The 12,108-nt window shown below is 39.7% G+C and overlaps 1 protein-coding gene across 4 annotated transcripts in view; it reads right to left on the bottom strand.

Moving 5' to 3' along the window:
• The window catches only part of KDM4C (lysine demethylase 4C), a 396,061-nt gene that overhangs the window by 167,186 nt on the left and 216,767 nt on the right, over window positions 1–12,108 (bottom strand). The window lies entirely within an intron of this gene.

Genomic DNA, 12,108 nt, shown 5'->3' with positions numbered 1-12,108 from the left:
CTACAGACCAAGCACCAAGCTCTTGGATCATGCACACAGTATCTCAGAATATTAAAAATATTCTTTCTGACTTACACCTAGGAAACCAAGCTTTTGCCTCCAACTCTGAATATTTTTGGCAGAAATAAAAGCTCTTGGAGAAAGGTAGTAGAAATAGATACGCATATAGAACCCACTAAGAGTGCTCAAGAAGAAATAAAAGTTAAACCACAATATTTGATTTATACCTGTGACAGCTGTGTATTAAGAGGTCGACCACAACTTCTGCCTCTAAAATAACTTGCAGATAAAATCACAGGAAGTAGCCCCTCACAGGCCGCCTGCTTACAACTCCCCTCAGTCCTTCCAATGTATTTTAAATATTTATTTATCTTATTTATTTATTTATTTTCTTTATTTTTTTGGCTGTGTCGGGTCTTAGTTGCAGCATGCAGGATCTTTCGTTGTGACGCTCGGTCTCTTCGTTGCAGCGCTCGGGCTTCTCTCTAGCTGTGGCGTGCGGGTTTTCTCTCTCTAGTTGTGGTGCGTGGGCTCCAGAGCATGTGGGCTCTGTAGTTTGCGGCACACAGGCTCTCTCATTGCAGTACGCGAGCTCAATAGCTGTGGCGCCCAGGCTTAGCTGCCCCGCGGCATGTGGGATCTTAGTTCCCTGATCAGGGATCAAACCCGCGTCCCCTGCATTGGAAGGCGGATTCTTTACCACTGGACCACCAAGGAGGTCCCTCCAATGTATTTTAAATACTTCTCCAAAATGATCCTCCCTGCTTGCTATTTAAATCATACTCGCTATGATACTGTGACATAAAAAGAAACATATATTTGGTCTTTTCCTGGTTTCTGGCACAGAGCTTCTAAAACCCTTGGAATTTCCTGAATGATATGGGTGAGAGGAACATCATTGGTTAAAATATTAATATTTGGTCTTAGTCCCTAGTTCCTGACACAAGAGCTTCTAAGACCCTTGGAATTGCAGAACTGAAAAGTGTCTTTTGTCACCTAATGAGATGACTGGTGGCTGGGGCCGCCTAGATAGCTTCAGGATTGGGGCTGGTCACCAGAAAGACCAAGGCATGAATACAAAGTCAATGCATGAGTAGAGGGTTAGCACTTCAGCCCCACCTCTGACGTCAGGGGAAGGGAGAGAGGTTGGAGATTGAGTCAATCGCCAAATAGACAGTGATTTAATCAATCATGTAGCCACAATGCGGCCTCCACAAAAACCCTAAATGACAGGGTTCAGAGAGCTTCTGGGATTGAGAGGGTAATGTACCTGCAAAGGGCATGAAAGTTCTTCACACACCTGCCCCCACCTCATACCTTGCCCTGTGCATCCCTTCTTTTTGGCTGTTCCTGAGTTATAAACCAGTAAATGTAAGAAGTGTTTTCCTGACTTCCGTGAACCATTCTAGCAAATAATCAAACCTGAGGAGGGAACTGTAGGAAGTCCCCAGACTTCATAGCTCAATGGTCAGGTGTAAGGACTTGCAATTGGCATCTGAAGTGGGGACAACTGGTGAGACTGGACTGAGTCCTTAACCTGCAGGGGCTGTGCTAACGCTGAGTCATTAGTGTCAGAAAGAAACTAAACTGTAGGACACCAGTTGGCGCCTGGGAAAAGTAAGCCACACCGTTGCTGTCAGAAGTACCCTCGCTTGTAGGACCCGCCCTCTCCTCACGACCATAAACAATGCTGTTTCTCAAAAGATCAGTCTCAAAGGGACAACTAGAAATGTGTCCTGTCCATACATAACTATAAAGTCTGCAAGTCAGTAGTACATCCCAGGCTGACCCAGAGACTTCACAGCAGCAACAAGCGTACTGCAGGGGAAAGAGTCAATCCTGCAGAGCATATGGAGAGAAGGAGGAGGAGGTCCCTAGAAAAGTGGGAGCTCAGGGAATTCAGAAAACTTTCTGGTTCTGAAAAGAAAGTCAGGCTTGCTGCTATTCACTTGAGAATCTTAAGATGTTCAGAGAACCTTCTTGAGACTTCTACTTATACTAATCTAGAGGCATACCCCATTGTTTAGAGAGCAACTTTCCCCCTCAATTAATAACACTTCCCAAGGCGTGGTGGGGGCCTCACTAAGACATGATCGCAGGGATTATTATAGATGTACACTGTTAACTTTAATGATTAAGGGTTTATATTTTACTTTCTACATAAAACAATTTACACTGCTCGTCATATAAAAGCATATATAAGTTTTTAAAGAGTGCAACTAGTAAACAGTGAAACTAAAAAATAATACTTAAAAATATTCGTTTAAGTGATCACAAGATCAAATCTATAACAAACATTATACAGTTAAAGTAATAAATTAGGAAAGAAATGTTATAAAAGCCCTGACTTTGTGTGTTATTCAACTATTTTGAGGTAAGCATGGTTACAAGAGTAGAGCTCTGATCCAAACCTATTAGAATAAATTAAAACAATGTTTCATTCATGTAATCTATGTCATCTTAATGTTTGGTTATAATTCTAAACCTCAATTCCTTCATCTGCCAAATGAGCATACGAGCTACCAGTTGTACAGCTGCTATTCATTAGTAAGACAGACCTAGGGCTTCAACAGATGATGATTCTTTCCCTTCTGGGTCTCCAGCATAACCTGTAGGGTCTCCAGCAAATCTCTTCAAAGATCATCCAGAAAATTACTTAAAATATATGCCCTAAACACTAAACTTTTAACATGACAAGACAGGTTGGAACAGAAAGAGCCAATCTAGACAGACACCCAGTTATCTCCTATATAAAAATATTTCAAGATTTATCCTTTCAGGAAAAAAAAAGGCCTTTATTCTCCCATTCAGTCAAAAACATCACTGAGTATATTTATGATAATAAAAAGATTAATATCTTTTACAGAAGTATTCAAAAGAATGTGCCCCTCTATGACATAAATCACAGCAAGATCCTTTTAGACCCACCTCCTACAGAAATGGAAATAAAAACAAAAATAACCAAATGGGACCTAATGAAAGACGCTTTTGCACAGCAAAGGAAAACATAAACAAGGTGAAAAGACAACCCTCAGAATGGGAGAAAATATTTGCAAAGGAAGCAACTGACAAAGGATTAATCTCCAAAATTTACAAGCAGCTCATGCTGCTCAATATCAAAAAAAGAAACAACCCAATCGAAAAATGGGCAGAAGACCTAAATAGACATTTCTCCAAAGAAGATATACAGGTTGCCAACAAACACATGAAAGGATGCTCAACATCACTAATCATTAGAGAAGTGCAAATCAAAACTACAATGAGGTATCACCTCACACCAGTCAGAATGGCCATCATCAAAAAATCTATAAACAAATGCTGGAGAGGGTGTGGAGAAAAGGGAACCCTCTTGCACTGTTGGTGGGAATGTAAATTGATACAGCCACTGTGGAGAACAGTATGGAGGTTCCTTCAAAAACTAAAAATAGAACTACCAAATGACCCAGCAATCCCACTACTGGGCATATACCCTGAGAAAACCATAATTCAAAATGAGTCATGTACCACAATGTTCATTGCAGCTCTATTTACAATAGCCAGGACATGGAAGCAACCTAAGTGTCCATCAACAGATAAATGGATAAAGAAGACGTGGCACATATATACAATGGAATATTACTCAGCCACAAAAAGAAACGAAATTGAGTTATTTGTAGTGAGGTGGATGGACCTGGAGTCTGTCATACAGAGTGAACTACGTCAGAAAGAGAAAAACAAATACCGTATGCTAACACATATATATGGAATCTAAAAAAAGAAAAAATGGTTCTGAAGAACCTAGGGCCAGGACAGGAATAAAGACGCAGACACAGAGAATGGACTTGAGGACACGGGGAGGGGGAAGGGTAAGCTGGGACAAAGTGAGAGAGTGGCATGGACTAATACATACAATACTAAATGTAAAATAGATAGCTAGTGGGAGGCAGTCGCATAGCACAGGGAGATCAGCTCGGTGCTTTGTGACCACCTAGAGGGGTGGGATATGGAGGATGGGAGGGAGATGCAAGAGGGAGGAGATATGGGGATATATGTATATGTATAGCTGACTCACTTTGATGTAAAGCAGAAACTAACACAACATTGTAAAGCAATTATACTCCAATAAAGATGTTAAAAAAAAAAAAGCTGGCATATCTTTGGAAAACTAGCTGACAACATGGCACCAAAAGGAAGTTATTCTGAGAATCAAATCAAAGATAGGTGAAAGACAGCATATGAAACTTATTGTGTACTGGGCAATATGACTGATGCTGGAGATAAGAAACAAAAATCAACAGTCCCTTGCCTTCAAGGAGTTCAAAACTTCCCATGGAAGAACGCTTCAGTTTCTTAAACTATTTCATTAACAGCATCTATATTAAAATGGCCAAAACAAGATCTCCAAGCAAAGAACAACTGGTATGTTGCACTTTACCTGCAAAAAAAAAAAAAAAAAAAAAAAATTGCTCCTCTTAGCTAAAAGCCAGCTCTGGTCATCTGTGTAAAGGACAGCAGGACCCTTAGACACTTTGACCCAAGAACTAACAGAGGTGTCACTTGGCAGATCACACAAAACGGCTGCTAAGGAGACAGAGAACTTCATGCAGAGCAGCCACAATGACAACTACTAGAGAAACAAGGGTGTGGACTACTCGAGAGGATGTACGGAAATAAGAAGAGGACAAGGCAGCAAACGTTCATTCTGTTGTTCCACATCCAAAGCCATCAGGGGTTCTTCTTGCTGTTCTTCAAACATGGCACACTAACTGCCTTCCTTTGGGGCCTTTGTACTCACTGTTTTCTCCCAAGAAGATTCTTACCCCAGATCCTTGGCTAACTCATTTAAAGGCATCATAAAGTATGATTCCTCAAGGAAAGACCTTAACAACTATAGAAATATTTGAGTAATATTCAAATATGTTCATATATCATCACAAACCTTTTCTCCTTTGGTTTCTACTTTTTTATTAGCAAAACAAAAATCCATACACTTTTCAATCTTGAAAATGTCTCCCCATAACAAAACCAAACCAAACATGAACAGTAAAACAATGTAGAATTTAGAGGTCCATGTGGTATGTATAAAAAAAAGTCACCTCATCACTTCCCTAAAACTGGGAACCTGAGAATCAGAAAAAAGAAAAAGAATAAAACAATACTATATCGAATTTAAATGATGATAAAGTGAGCCACTTCCTAACCACTCACTATTTGGGAGCCTTACACATATTACTTAACAACCCTCCCAGAAGTAAAAAGTCTTTTCCTAAAATCCATGACAATGGTCCCCAAATGTCAGCCTGCAAAACATTGCCAGCCCAGGCTAAGTTTTCAATAGTCAGAGACAAAACAAAGAAAATGAAGATCGTAAAGTAATTATAAAATTAAATTTTAAAAGCTACATTAACTTTGCAAACTGCATGCTTATTCTCGATATTCATAGTTTCACAACCAAACAAAAGATAGAACTAAAAATGCCGAAAATGTAGTACAAAACACAGGATAATTCAATGGCCTATAGGGTAAGACATCCTTGTCTCCAGGGAGAAGGGGTTGTGTACAAGTTTAAGGAAATGTAAAGTAATACATGAAGATATATGAAAATCAAATATCAGCAATTTCATACATTTCAACCTAATACAATAATTTATTTTTCTAAAGAATGGAATGAACCACACAATTATAATATCAAAAGCTGTTCCTCAGATGTTTTCTACAAGACTTTAAGAGTAAAACAAGGCACACATGGATTCAAATAAATCCAAGTCTTGACTATCATTTTACAATCCCAATGCTTTCAGCGCTTATAGACAACTGATCATAAGACTTCATGCCAACCACTTTAAAAAAGTCTCAAGACTGATTCTGAAAACTACAGAAAGCAACCGTGTAACATGAGTTAAAAAGCTAGTGCATTTTTGTCTAATTCAATCAAACCCTTACCAAGCCACTCCATAATAAGGGCAAGGTGTTTTTTATTTTTATTCCCTATATTGCAGAAAAGGTCAATGCCCTTGGGACTCCAATGGGATTTGCTAACAGAAAAATCAAGCTAAACTGAGAATGCCCGTTTATTACAAAGCTAAGTGTTAGATAAAATATCCATTAAATCTGAGTGCCAACAACATCTAATGTTTTATGTCCACATAATGCAGGAAAACACTGGTTGTGACCTAGCAACAAACATTCCAAGCCAATCTGCTTAGTCATCTGCTGAAGTTGCTGTTTTATTGCTTAAACAGACAGAAATATAACTGTGCTTATTATGAAAGTATAATATTACCTCGAGCTAATAAGAATTGATGGAACGAAGAAGAGATCATTATGTAAAAATTAATAACATTTGGAGCATGACATGCAACGATCATAAAACAGCATTTGTTTTTCAAAACTGGCAGAGAAAAGGACTTTTTACAGAGGGGAAACACTGTTGATGAGGAATGTTCTTATACTTCACTATTTTGCTTTTCCAAGAAAGGCTAGCATGAAGCAAGAGGACTACACAGTATCCTCTCCTATTACGTATATATATTAGGATTGGGGACCTTACATTTTATTTTATTTTATTTTTGGAGGGGGGCAGTATAGTTGATTTTAAATGTTGTGATAGTTTCTTCCTATTATATTTTGATAGAATTAAAGACTTTTAGAGTTTGAATGAAACTTTGGGATCATTAATCCAACAATTTCATCATACATATGAGTAAACATATGATAAGCCTTAGAAGGTTACATGACTTAGTTTTCCAATGCCATACAGCCATTAACAGCCAAGGAGAGACTAGAAGGCAGGTCTCAGGTTGCTAACCAAAAACACAGTCAGGTGCCCATTACCATCTGGCAAAAATGTTTTTGGTATTAAAACAAATTTTTAATTTAATCTAATACTTAGAATAACATTTTTAAAGTTTGAATCAATAAAAGACATCACTATTATATTTGGTCAATATATCCACTTAAATCTTTGAAATAAAAATTTTTTTACAAAATGAAGATTGGCAAACCTATATCAATGCTCTTACAAAGGAGGGAGTTACAGCATGCCAGGGGCAGGAGGGCATAAGTCTCCAAAACATCTCTCTGCCAAAGATAAAGTGAAACAGCCAATTCAAAGTAATGTCCTTTTATTTGAGGGATGATTACAAAGTGCCCAAAAGCCAGCTTTTGCACCAACAGAACTAACAGTTACCAAATGACACAGGGTAAAGTTCAGAAAATACCCAGGAAATATCAGGCAATCCCAGAAGAAAACAAAAATCTCTAATAAAGTGAAATCAGTCTTGGGAAAACATGTTTAGGACCAATTTATCATTCAATTGCATTATAAACACGAATGTTTTCACAAAATGAGTGTGAAACAGAGAAAAACATTGAGGAATTAATCAGATTTTGTCAGATGTGAGTTCCTGAGATTTTCCTTGCTTAAATGTACTTAAATGTACACATTTTATTCTTCAAAATAACTGAAAATGTAGCTTAAATAGGTTACATAATGGCCAAACTCCAAGAATAATCTCTAATTAATGTAGCAATTTCCACCTCTTCCATTTCTATATTTAAATATTTAAACTATTACTAAATGAATTATAATATTAATATAGACAGACTGTCCAAAAAATAAATTGCTGTAACACTGCCTGAAATACACTTTTAATGTAACCCTCAAGGCATGCAGACATTACAGAGACAGGATCAGGATCTAAGCTGTCTTTAATTTCAGAGAGATCCGTAACAGCTCATTACGGTACTGCACTTGCTGAACTGATGATTTAGAAAGAGTTATCCAGACAGTTCAGATTAAAGAAAATCAGAGCCATAACCAGCGCTTTAATCTGAATCTTGTCAATATTCAAACGTGTAGGTGGCGTCACCTCTGCACTTGGGTAAACACAGTACAGATGGGTATTGGCGTCTTTCAATCTTTCCGTATAAAATTATAGTTGAAGAGTTACAAATAAAAATTTGGTCCCAGGGTGATGAGCTCAACATATCACCATGTTATTTCAGAGTATTTGAAATGTCCAAAATCCATTCATGAACCTGTAGGTTAGGAGCCCTAATTACTCAAAACCAAGGCTCACATTTTATACAAAAGGAAACTGAGGTCAGAGAGAAGACTTGGCAGAAGTCAAAAAACTTCTAAGGGACAAAGCCAGGACTTCAGTCAGCGTCTACTGTCTTTCAGTCAACTAAACTCCTATTCAGGTGGGTTCAAAAGATTTTGCAGGGCTTCCCTGGTGGCGCAGTGGTTGATAATCTGCCTGCTAATGCAGGGGACACGGGTTCAGGCCCTGGTCTGGGAAGATCCCACATGCCGCGGAGCAACTAGGCCCGTGAGCCACAACTACTGAGCCTGCGCGTCTGGAGCCTGTGTTCCACAACGAGAGAGGCCGCGATAGTGAGAGGCCTGCGCACCGCGATGAAGAGTGGCCCCCGCTCGCCGCAACTGGAGAAAGCCCTCGCACAGAAACGAAGACCCAACACAGCCAAAAATAAATAAGTAAGTAAATAAAAGATTTTGCAATTGCTTCTGCTAGATGCCCTGGAGGCACTTTTACTTTAAATTTCTGATTGGAATAAGAGGCATAAATGTGACGGCAGCCCTATGGTTAAGAATTGTTAGGGTGACTTTCTCTTATCCTATCCTCTTTCCCCACCCAAGCCGAGACCCAGCAGCAGGACCTCTTGTCCTCTGCCTGGGCCTATGGTCCATTTTGGTCTTTAGTTTTTCCCTAGCACACCCTTAACTAAGGGCTTAGGCTTTCAGGAGTCCTGCTTTATGAGTCTTGGGGATCCTATGAGGTCTTAGCTCTGATTTCCCAGCCTCCACTCCAGTCCCGGCATATTTCCTCCAAACGACATGGCATTCACTCTCTCCTACCCACCTGAATGTCATCTCGCTCTGAATCCCCTCCGGATTTCCCTCATTTCTCGAGAGCTCAGCTATCACCCACCTCCTGCTCCTCCGCATCATGTCACAACAAAGACAACAAACATTCATTATGTGCCAGACACTGTTCTGAGTGCCTTACACATAGTCTTTTAACCCTCCTAAGAGCTCCATGTGGCGGATGCTGCTATAATCTTCACTTGGTAAGCACAGAGCCAAAGCATGGAGGGTCATGCAGCTAATGGAGCACTGGAGCTGGCTGACCATGATCACAGACATGGAGAAATACAACCCTTTATGTTACTTTTGCCTCTCCATGCATGTATAAAGGTTGATTGTTTTATTTATCAATTATTTTTCTGATTCTTTTGTAACTGGAGGGTTATCTGGTAATCCAGTACATCACATCCATACTCTCTGTCTCTTTAAAATATTTTTTTGCCCAAATGTATGAGAAATGTATTTATTACAAAAAGTTTGAAAAGTCATCAGCAAAGAAAAGAGAACTAAAATCACCTGATAACAATCTTGTATATTTTCTTATAAACTTTCAACTTAACTTTCTAAGTCTCCAGCAAAACTCCACAGACAGCATTAGTATGTCAACTCAAATTAACACCAACAAACACGGGAATCAATGAGTAGAGTATCACTGCATCAGCCACTGCCACGTTCATGAGGTCTCCTGTGTGTTTGTAGGGATTCTCCCTTACAGTTGCTTTAGAAACAACATTAACCTTATCACTTCACCAAGGGGGTTATGTGCACAGTAACTACAAAAGCAGTGAAGATACTGTAAGTCAATAGTAGGAAAAGTTGGAAAATTTATACCGGAAACAAATGCAGTAAAAAAAAAATTTTAGGTGGGAAACAAACACATACATGACACCTGAAACATTGTAAATCAACTATACTTCAATTTTAAAAAACGCACATACGTGTGCAGGAGAAGTTCAAAGACCAAACAATGAACCATAAAGGGCAAGGCAGGGGGATGGATAAAATGCATGTTCAGAATATGGATGTCAATGTACAACGTCTATTAGCCTAATGTCAGTTCAGGAAAAGTCCTGAGTTTGTGTCAGCACAAACTGCTGCCAATGAAAACTAGTCAGAAAAAGCATACATGAGTGAAAAATTTTTGAATAAGAATGCCTTCAAACTGGAAAGGAAATACACATACGCACGCACATGCGCGCGTGCGCACACACACACACACACACCCCTACATACACACCAAGGTGCTAGCTAAGCAACTATCCCAATCGTTACTCTGGGGGCCCTCAGGTCTCCAAAGCACTGGCCACATCTGCAACACGTCAGCTTCATATTAACTTTGAGTAGGTTCTAGGATTTGGCAGAGTAGAAAGAGGATTCCCACACATTCAGGATACAAAACTGAGTTAGGTGACATATTTTATCTACAGCTAATTAAAACCGTATGTTCTTCTATGCACGTATATAGAGAGAGAATATTGCCTGGACAAGAATTTTGGTTTTCCTTTTAACATGACAGCATACGTTATATCAAAGTATTTCATTATCTTTTTTAATGGCTGATTTCAAGGTTACTAATCACCAAGGACTTCCTGCTTTTGGATCCACAGGTGAGTTAAGCCACAGACTGACCTTGGACTTGGAGTGGGGAGACAAAAGGAGTGCGAGTGAGGAGACAGACATAGAGAAAAATAATGAAGCACAATGTAAGATGACAAGCGATATGCTAGAGTTAAGTATAGATGGAATAGGACAGTAGAGGAGAAGGAAGAGAAAGGAGGGGTAAGTGGTGAGAAGTAGGTGAGAATGGTTCCAAGATGGAAAGGTGCATCACAGGTAAAGCACGAAAGCATAAAGCAGCAGACATACTCAGGAGAAAAAACAAACAGTTGTCTGAATGGATGGAAAGGAGGATTCACGTTGAGTAGTTGAGGGAAATGAAGCTGCAGAGAGAAGCTAGTACTGGATCATGAACAGCCTTAAAGTCACTTATCCTCAATCGAATCTGTAATATTAAGGGAAACATGTGACAGCCTTTGGGCAGACATCTTCGGCAACCAAAGAAAAAGAATTACTATGGCAGATTTCTGGGCTTCCCGCCCGGCCAGGGTCCATCCTCTCACACTCAGGGCCTTCTGAGGCCAGGCAAGATGTTATTCTCAGAGCCTCCCTGGCTCACCCGTGCTGCATACACACCCCCATCCCTGTAGACACTCAACCACAAAGCTCTGAAATCGGAAAACGGGAACATGCTGTTATAGTGACACATCACAAGAGGAGAATGGATACATACCCAGAAAGTTTCAAAACTAAAACGACCCACCCAAGCACTTCTCTTTCAAGTCCGTTTCAATTCAACATTGTATAATTAACTTAAAAAACAGAAAAATATATAGAATATTAATCCATGCTTCAGGATCACCTTGTGCAGCTGCCTGCCTTAAGGGAAAAGGGAACTGAAAAACACTTCACTTAAAAGAAAACCAGAGACAGATTAGTAATTTCTTTTAAACTACAAATAATGAATATGCAGGGACTTCCCTGTTGGTGCAGTGGTTAAGAATCCACCTGCCGATTCAGGGGACACAGGTTCGAGCCCTGGTCTGGGAAGATCGTACATGCCGTGGAGCAACTGAGCCCGTGTGCCACAGCTACTGAGCCCACATGCCACAACTACTGAAGCCTGTGTTCCTAGAGCCCGTGCTCCACAACAAGAGAAGCCACTGCAATGAGAAGCCCCCGCTCGCCGCAACTAGAGAAAACCCGCGTGCAGCAATGAAGACCCAACACAGCCAAAAATAAATAAATAAATAAATTTATAATAATAAGTATACATTTGAGACAGTTTTTCATCCTCCTAAAAAGAATGAATTAGATATTAGTTTTTATGTAAAAATGCTATATACTCTGAAACATCAATTCATTTCTTAGGTATCTCCCCACTCTGCTCCACCACTGTAGACCCTCGTGTTTTTCTGCTAAGTATGGAAAATCTTCTTCCAGGAAAGAACAGGCTAAGAGTCAGGAAATCCTTGCTGATCCTGTAATTACTGGATCTGCCACCAATTAGAATGATCTCTACAGTTTCAGGCCATTTGAGTATCAAAGAGCCACTGCACTGTCCTTTGAGAAGAGCAGCTTAGAGGTGGTGACTCTTATCTCCCAGCTGCACATAAGCTCCCAGAGGTGCTGGATCAATATCTTTCCCCTCTGCTGTTTTTCTGTTAGGGAGTCAAATGCCA

This window comes from Eubalaena glacialis, chromosome 9, assembly GCF_028564815.1.
Source record: "Eubalaena glacialis isolate mEubGla1 chromosome 9, mEubGla1.1.hap2.+ XY, whole genome shotgun sequence".
NCBI lineage: Eukaryota > Metazoa > Chordata > Mammalia > Artiodactyla > Balaenidae > Eubalaena > Eubalaena glacialis.
This window is presented reverse-complemented; position numbering and strand designations above follow the sequence as displayed.